The sequence below is a fragment of the Echinops telfairi genome, unplaced genomic scaffold (assembly GCF_000313985.2).
Source record: "Echinops telfairi isolate 266 unplaced genomic scaffold, ASM31398v2 ScPeMD7_5592;HRSCAF=6446, whole genome shotgun sequence".
Classification (NCBI taxonomy): domain Eukaryota; kingdom Metazoa; phylum Chordata; class Mammalia; order Afrosoricida; family Tenrecidae; genus Echinops; species Echinops telfairi.
In genome coordinates, this window is record NW_022109491.1 from 6,004,945 (window position 1) to 6,012,924 (window position 7,980).

Here is a 7,980-nt window from a genome sequence, read left to right on the forward strand (position 1 = left end):
CCCACCCCCACCCCAGTACGTCCGACGGGAATGTGAGCATCCCTCCTCACCCCAGACCCTGCCTCCTCTGGCCCCTCCCTCACTGGCTCGCGGGTGATTACTGGGACTCAGCTCCCTGGTGTCTCCCACCAGCCAGGCCCCGGATCCACACGTGACCTGGGCATTTTCCCGTCCGGAGCGGGTAAGCGCACGCAGACGGTGGTTAGAGTCCAGAGTGACCGTTGGCAGCCTTTGCCACGGGCCTGGCCCTCGGAAAGACGCTGAGCGGAACTCGGCCTCCGTGCCTGGGACCAGGTTTCAACAGAAGGAGCCGCTTCGAACGAACGCAGTCACGGGGGCTTTTCAGGACAGGTGTGTTGTTGGTGCTTGGCAGCATGGTGGGAGCTCAGGGTTTGAAAGTTTTCCAAATTAGAACAGCAGCAAACAGCACAAAGAAGAAATAAGTGAACAATGGGCGCCAGAAACAAAAAATTACCATTTCTTTTCTTCTTTGGTTTTTTTTTTCTTTCCCTCAGAATAGTTTGTTTTATGTTGGTGCTGTGGTGGTGTCTGAGAGTAAATGCTACTGCAAGGCATTCCCTCTTTACTGGACATGGGGTTACAGAGGAGGGCCACAAACTCCCTTGCTAGGAGGCCTGGAAATGAGTGATGTGGATTGGGCGGTAGACAGTAGGGAGTGCTGGAGACTGGGGACCAGGATGGAGCATTCCCAGTTTCCACAGGGGGCACAGACCCAGTGTGGCTAAATCTTCTGGGTTTTAAAAGATTAACTGCAAATCGGATTCTTAAAAAAAACAATTTTTTAACAAAATGAGCTAACTGGGGCTTAGACAAGTGGCTTCAAGGAGCATTGTTAGCACCACGCTCAAACACTAGATTGCTAAGCAAACCCACCAGCTGCTCATGGGCGAAAGATGGGGCCATCTGCTTGTGTAAAGATTCATAGCCTGGGAAACCCTGCAGGCATCTGTCGCATAGGGTTCTTACTGGGTCAGAACAGACTTGATGGCAGTGGGTTTGGTTTGATTTCGTCTTTATGAGACACTGATGAGGCACAGAGGGAAGGCTTTTTATGCAGAAAGAGTTGAAGCCAGGCCCCCAGCACTGGAAGCCAGCACTCTTTCGAGTGGACCTTCCTTTTGGAGAATAACCAGACTTGCTCAGAGCTGGTCATTGGAGATAGTGAACCCTCGCCACTTCGCGCTTTGACTTCCGCGGCTTCACTCTATCGCGGTTTTTGCGTAACAGCGCATGCTCTGTCATTACTGCCACTGATTGGCTCATACTGTACCTACACGCTTCTGTCTGCATCGCTACGTATCGGAGCTACGTATCAGATGCATTTTTGCTTTTGTACAGTGTACTGTAATTGCGATTTTTAAGAAATGTTATCTAAGCCCTATGATGGCTCTTAAACGAGCTGCTTCTTCTAAGCCTTCTGACGATAAAAATAAGCGCCAGAGGAAGATGCTCACCATCCAGGAAAAGGTAAAACTTTTGGATATGATCAAAGATGGCAAGAAAATCGTGGAGGTTGCACGCCATTTCCACTTGAATGAGTCTTCCGTTTGCTCCATCCGTAAAGAGGAAAAAACCATCCGTGCTACGGCTACTTTCACTTTCAACAAGGAAGCAAAGCGCATCGTGACAAGTCGTAATAAGTTCATAGTAAAAACGAAGTCTGTCCTAGCCATTTGGATCAATGACAGGCGCAAGAAAAACATTCCGTTGGATTCGATAGTCATCCGGGAGAAGGCAAGGCAGCTCTATCAGCGTTTTACAGCAGACAAACCTCAACCAGAATCCTCTTCTGCAATCCTCTATGCTCTAACTACGAAAATATTTGATTTACAAATAAGGAATCCTACTTCGCGGAATTTCATTTATCACGGTAGGGTCTAGAACCGATTAACTGCGATAAACGAGGGTTCACTGTAGATACAGGAGCGCTCCGGCTTCTTGTGGGTTTGCAGGTCAAGATGCTGAACCTCATGATGCCTTCGCACTATCTACTGTTAGCAGAAGGGAGGAGAGGGAGAGACCGGGCTACAGGTAACACGGGAATAAGTACTGAAAAACACCACTGCCAATACATTGGAATTCCCTTCCTCCAACCACCTGCAGATACCAACCTGGATTCTCCATGCTGTGCACAAAAGCCTGCCAGCCCCGTGTGTGGCCTTGAACATCTCAAGCTGTTTTGGAGGGAAACCCAGACTCGTCTTCAGTGCTTCAGGGGATTTTCAGCCGATAAGGCCTCCCTTTCCTGGCAAATTACTCTCTCGGATGGGGTTGCGGTTTGTAGCAAGGTGGGGAACAGGAGGCCTTGGGAGGGGCCAGATGTAACAGCCCACATTCCACTTCACCTTTGGGTTCCTCAGATCAGCTTATCTTCTCTCAATCTGAAACTGAGGACCATCGCTGAGACACACGTACCTCCAGCAGAGATCTTCAAGGAGTTTTCAAGTTGTTTGAACCTTAAAAGTGTGGGGGTTCTTTTTCCTCCTCCTCTTCAAAAACCATTTGATTCAACTACCTGTTATGACAGATAAGGAACCAGAGACTTTCTTAGTAAAGTGATTCACTCAGGTTTACTCAGTTGGTAGCTTAGAGTCGCCAGCTTTCTAGTTCTGGGAAATACCTTCTTTTTTGTTGCTTTCTTACAACACCACGTTTGGCCACCAACACATGTCTCCGCGCTTCCTCACCCAGAATCTTTTGCCATTTTATTTCCAGCTTCATTTCGAATTTTCTAGACCGGAACCTGACTGTTCTATTAATATTCATTGAGTAATTTACTTCTTGTATAATCTTTGTGGGGAGATAGTCAAGAAATATCTATTGACCAGTTGTCAACAAGACCACTTTAGAGTGCTGAAAAGCCGGGAGGTGACTTTGAGGACAAAGGTGCGCCCGACCCAAGCCATGGCATTTTCAGTTGCCCCATATGCATGTGAAAGTTGGACCTTAAACAGAAGGACCGAAGAAGAAACACTGCATTTGAATTGCGGTGCTGGTGAGAAATATTGAAAGTACCGTGGACTGCCAAGAGAGCAAACAAACCTCGCTCAGAGGGAGGACAGCCTGAATGCTCCTTCCAGGCAAGGATGGCGAGACTTGGTCTCACGTCCTTTGGACGTGTTGTCCAGAGAGAGGAGGCCCTGGAGAAGGGGGAGCCTGCTAGGTAAGGTAGAGGGGCATCAAGAAGGAGGAAGGCCCTCACCAGGAGAGGGTGACCCCGTCTCCGCAGCGATGGCGTGGTGCAGGAGCAGGCAGCATCTGGGTCTGTTGTGCACAGGATGGCAGTGGTCCGACTGACTATCCCACAACCACACTTGTCAACACAAACTTCTGACACAGTGTAAACAGCCAATATGAATAGCCTTAGGTATATTCTTGAGACTATATTCAATAAATATTTATTGACAAATGGTCAATATTTAATGGTACACGCACAATAAATAGTCACTAATTGGCCTATGTACACTATGGGGAGATAGCTAATAAATACTTATTGACTAGTTGTCAACAAATACTTATTGACAGTATGTGTACAATAAATATTCTTGCCTCATTGACCCATGCATACCCCTGTTGAGATACTCAGTGTTTATTGACTACAAATATAAACATTTTCTTTGACAATAAATTGACCAGTGGGGCGGTGAGTTGGTGCTCGCCTGGAGGGCTAGCTTGTGTACCTTGGCGGCTGCCTTTTGCATTGTCTTAGGGATCAGTGAAGCGTTCTCAGTTTCCATGAGTTGGAACAGACTTGGTGGCAGTGAGTTTGGTTTTGGTTTTCTGGTGGAGAAACCTTGAACCAGGCGCCAGAGGCCACCCTTTCGACAGTAGACTGACTTGATAGAAGCGCAGACGCCTATTGATTAACACACGCATGCACACATGCACGCCTTCACCAGCATTGTCAAGGGACCATGCCAGTGTTTCCTCTGCTGCTGCCTCTCTTACTCTCAGCAACAACTGGCTGAACCTTCTTCTGTCTTCCTGCTGCTGGCTGCTGCCCATGGCCCCTGATTCACTCCCTGCAGATAACCATGCTCCCCACCCCTGCCCCTTGCCAAGAGCGTGGAAGAGGACCCCTCCCCTCCCCCTCCCCGACAACCAGCCTGCACGCGACTGCAGCCTGTCCTCATCCCTTGGGGAGCATTGCAGCTGTTCACCCATCAGTCCCTGTCACACCTGAGCTCACTGTCTGCATTGGCCACTCCTCAGGCCCTTTTGGCTCCCCAGTGTGTGCTCAGCATTGACCCCGGTTCCTTGTCCTCTCAGCTGGGCTCTGCTTACCTGGTGGATTCGTTTCCTAGGGCTGCGTACCCAGCAGCCACCAAGGGAACCATAGAAATGCGTTCTCTTCTGGGAGTGGGCTTGAATCAAGGGGTCAGCAGACTTGGCTCTTCTGGAGAAACCACCCCTGCTTACGCCGAGCTTCCGGCCTCGGCTGTAGATGATGTCCCTCTAGTCTCATCCTTTGTCTTCATGCCATTGTCACCTTTGTCGCTGGGTGTCCTTTCCAGTGTCGCTGGGTCTCTGCTATAAAGAGCACGCACATTGCATGCGACCCACTCCACAAGGAGCGCCTCTCCTTCCTTACCTTCCACGCCAGGAGGCCACATGCTGAGGGTGGGGTTGGTAATAGAGTTTGGGGACCCTTTCCAGGCTTCCAACCTCTTCCCATTCCAGGCAGAAAACCAGGCTTCCCACTTTCCTGAGGGCATGAAGAAGAACACCCTCTTGGACCCCAACAAGGGCCTACACCTCTTCAGTTCTCTCTGTTTCCTTGCTGCACAGGCTCCTCAGTCCCCCAGCGCTCTGGGCTTTTTCTCCAATTCCTGGACCTTTGCCAGCCTGGTCACCTCCACCCAGAATATTGGTTCTACCTGCTGGCCGCATCATTGAATCACCTAGGGAATTTACAAAATAATAGGGATGCCACCCCTCCCCACCTGAAAGCTAGGATTTACTTGGGTTCTTCAGGTCCTTCGAACAGACATGGGAACTGAAGCCCCCCACCCCCGTGATTCTTGTACACCCCAAAGTTTAGGCCCTGCCCACCTCTAGCCCTCTCCTCAGTACCCACAGCCTCTGCTGAAAGGACCCTTCCTGGGGGAAGCCTTTGGCCCTTCAGGAGAGAGGGTCCCGCAACCCAGTGCTTTCTCCTTTCCCTACATCGGAGCAGAGACCAGGGCCAGCAGAGCAGTGAGAGTCTCCGGAGCGTTTGTAGAAAAGCACAAGGAGTCAAAGCAACCATGGCCACGTTGCCCAGCTGGGGACAGTGGCAACAATAACACAAAGGACACGTCTACAGGGACTGCCCTCGTCTGGTGAGAACCTTCCAGAACCTCCGATTCCTGCCGCTCTTCCTTGGACCATGGGCTTCCTCTTCAACTCGCGAAGGGCCTTTGCAGCCGTTAGAAACCAGCTAAAGCAGTTTGACTCCAAGCCCTGCCCGGGCAGAGGGTAGAGTGTGAATTCACTTGACGCTTTGGCCAGGGAGGGTGGGGCACCCTTGGGTGTGGGCTCAAGAAGGATTCTTATGCCTCTCTCCTTTGTAATATGTATATACATGTACATTTGTGTCTGTCTGTGTATCCACACTCAATCACTCACTCACAGGGAGCCCTGGTGGCGTCGTGGGTTATGCATTGGGCCGCTCACCGTAAGGTCAGCCGTTGGAAACCACCCGCCTGTCCTCGGGCGAAAGAGGAGGCTTTAGTCCCATAACGAGGTACAGTGTCAGAAACCCACAGGACAGTCTGTGTCCGGCAGTCCCCATGGGATGGGGCCAGGGAGTGATGCACTGATGTGGCCATGCACGCACGCATGCACGCACACACACCTCTTCATGGAGCTGTCATCAGGCCCATTAGATCACACAGGTTGTAAATGACCACGATCCACACTTTTGTCAGCACCACGCTGTGCAGAACCCTTCACTCCCTGGTAGTCAACACCTTCTTCTCACCCCCCGCACACATCCCAGCCCATGGTGCGGATGTCTATCCCCTGGATGGACGAGTTCTAGAATGTCATGTCATGGGATTATGCTGGGTGCACCCTCCAGGGTTTTGTGTCTCTGAGTGGCATCCCTGTTGTGGGTGTCGTTGGCTCTTTCCTCCTTATTGTTGAGCAATGGTCCGTGGTACGGGTGTGCCATGATTTGTCTGGCTGCTGTGGACAGACGGGGTGGTTTCCGGTTCTGGGGGTGTTACGGGTAGGGCTGCTTGTGACATCTGTTCCATAGGTCTCTGGTCTCCCTGCAATGCACACGGGTAGCTAGTGCTTAGGTGAGAGCCGCTTGGAATCAATCCAGGCCCTCCTTCGACACTCGGTTGTGATTGTCACATAGTTCACAGACACCCCCCCCCCCAGGGGGACTCTCCCACATCCCCTGAGGTTCTTGGAGAGAAGGTATATCTCTGACAGTCAGGGAGTAACGAATGCTTGGTGACCACGACCCTGCAGCAGTGTCGGTGGCCGAGCTGAGCCAGCCTCTTGGCCCCGACCAGCCATGTGGCCAGGGAGAGCAAACACCTTGCTGGGGAGACCCACTGCGCCCTACTGTTCGGAGCTGTCAAACCCAGAGGACCAAGCCAGTTGATGGCTGCCAGCCTCTGGGGCAGGAAGGAAGCCTGGGAAAATCGCTCTACAGGGTTAGCATGCTTGTTTCAGCTGCAGCTGAGAGTCTAGGGCTCACTCACCAGCAAGCCTTCAGGGGCACCTTCCTTAAGGTGACAGCACCTGGCTTGCTCAGGAGTGGGGGTGGGGGTGGGCGGGTGCTGACTGGGGGCCCACTGGGCTTCCTGAAAGCCTCCCTAAGGTCCTGGTGGTGTCATTCCACTGAGGAGCTGTTGGGATTGCATCAGAGAGCAGTAGCTGGGGTGGGAGGGGTGGGGGAGTGGGGCAGAGGCGGGTGATGGTTGCTGTGGGCTTCCCCTCACAGAAGCTAATTGGACTTGTTTGCTTGTCTGAAGGTCTCCCAGGGGAGGTCACTGATCCTCAGGCAACCTCCCGAGTATAGAGCCGGGCCCTGGACCAGTCACCTGCAAAGATGATTCACCTGCAAATGTCCATCTCCTCCTGTGAGGCGGAGTTGCATGCGGTCTGGGGATATTTTTATTCATTGCACCCTCTCCCCCCAGCCTACTAGCAGCAGGGGTCCAGATGCTGCACTAAGAACCCTAGTACAACCAGAGGGAGTGCATGTGACCAGGTGGAGGGGGACAACGGATGCGCCCTAAGATTTTAATACTGGGCAGCACTGCCTAGCCCATGCTTGGCACATGTGTGGAAGCAGCAACTGCTGTTAGTGCTGCTGCGCACGTCTTGTCCTCACTGTAGCCCGAGCGGTGGGACTGCTGACCTCCCCGCTTTAGAGAAGGGGAAGCTGAGGTGTATCGCTTTGCTGAGAACCCCCTTGAGAGGATGGCACCACGGGCCCTGAGTGCCCTCCTGGCCGCTGTCGACAGGGGTTATTGGCTCTATTCTGACTCCCGGTGCCCCTGTGAGGCCGAGCACAATGGCCCCATGGGGCTCTCTGAGCCATCGTTGCCCCAGGAGCGGGCCCGCAGGGCTTGTTGCCCAGCAGCTTCAACCCACCAGCCTTTCAGTCAGTGCTGAGCACTTAACCATTGGACCACCAGGGCGCCGCTGTAGCAAGAGTGGAGAATTGACAGGAGCATCGTGAAATTGGGACTGGAGTCTCTCTCTTCTCTCTTTCTCTCTTGCTCTCAGTTATCTGGGGCAGGGTGGGTGTGGGTGAGGGGGGGGCTGTAATTCTTTAGCTGAGTAGAAAGCCTCCCTTTTTTCCCTTAGAGTGACTGGTGGTCTTGAACTGTGGACCTGGCTGTTTGCAGCCCAATGTGAGGCCATCAGGGCTCCCATAAGATGCGCTGGGCCATACAAACCTGGCCAGGGCAGATAAGCAGGTTCTTGAAACTGATGCTTCGAAGGTGGGTCAGT

General features: G+C 52.4%; 1 protein-coding gene across 1 annotated transcript in view; it reads left to right on the forward strand.

The window, feature by feature from the left end:
* NFATC2 (nuclear factor of activated T cells 2) overlaps positions 1-7,980 on the forward strand; it is a 135,037-nt gene that overhangs the window by 70,052 nt on the left and 57,005 nt on the right. The window lies entirely within an intron of this gene.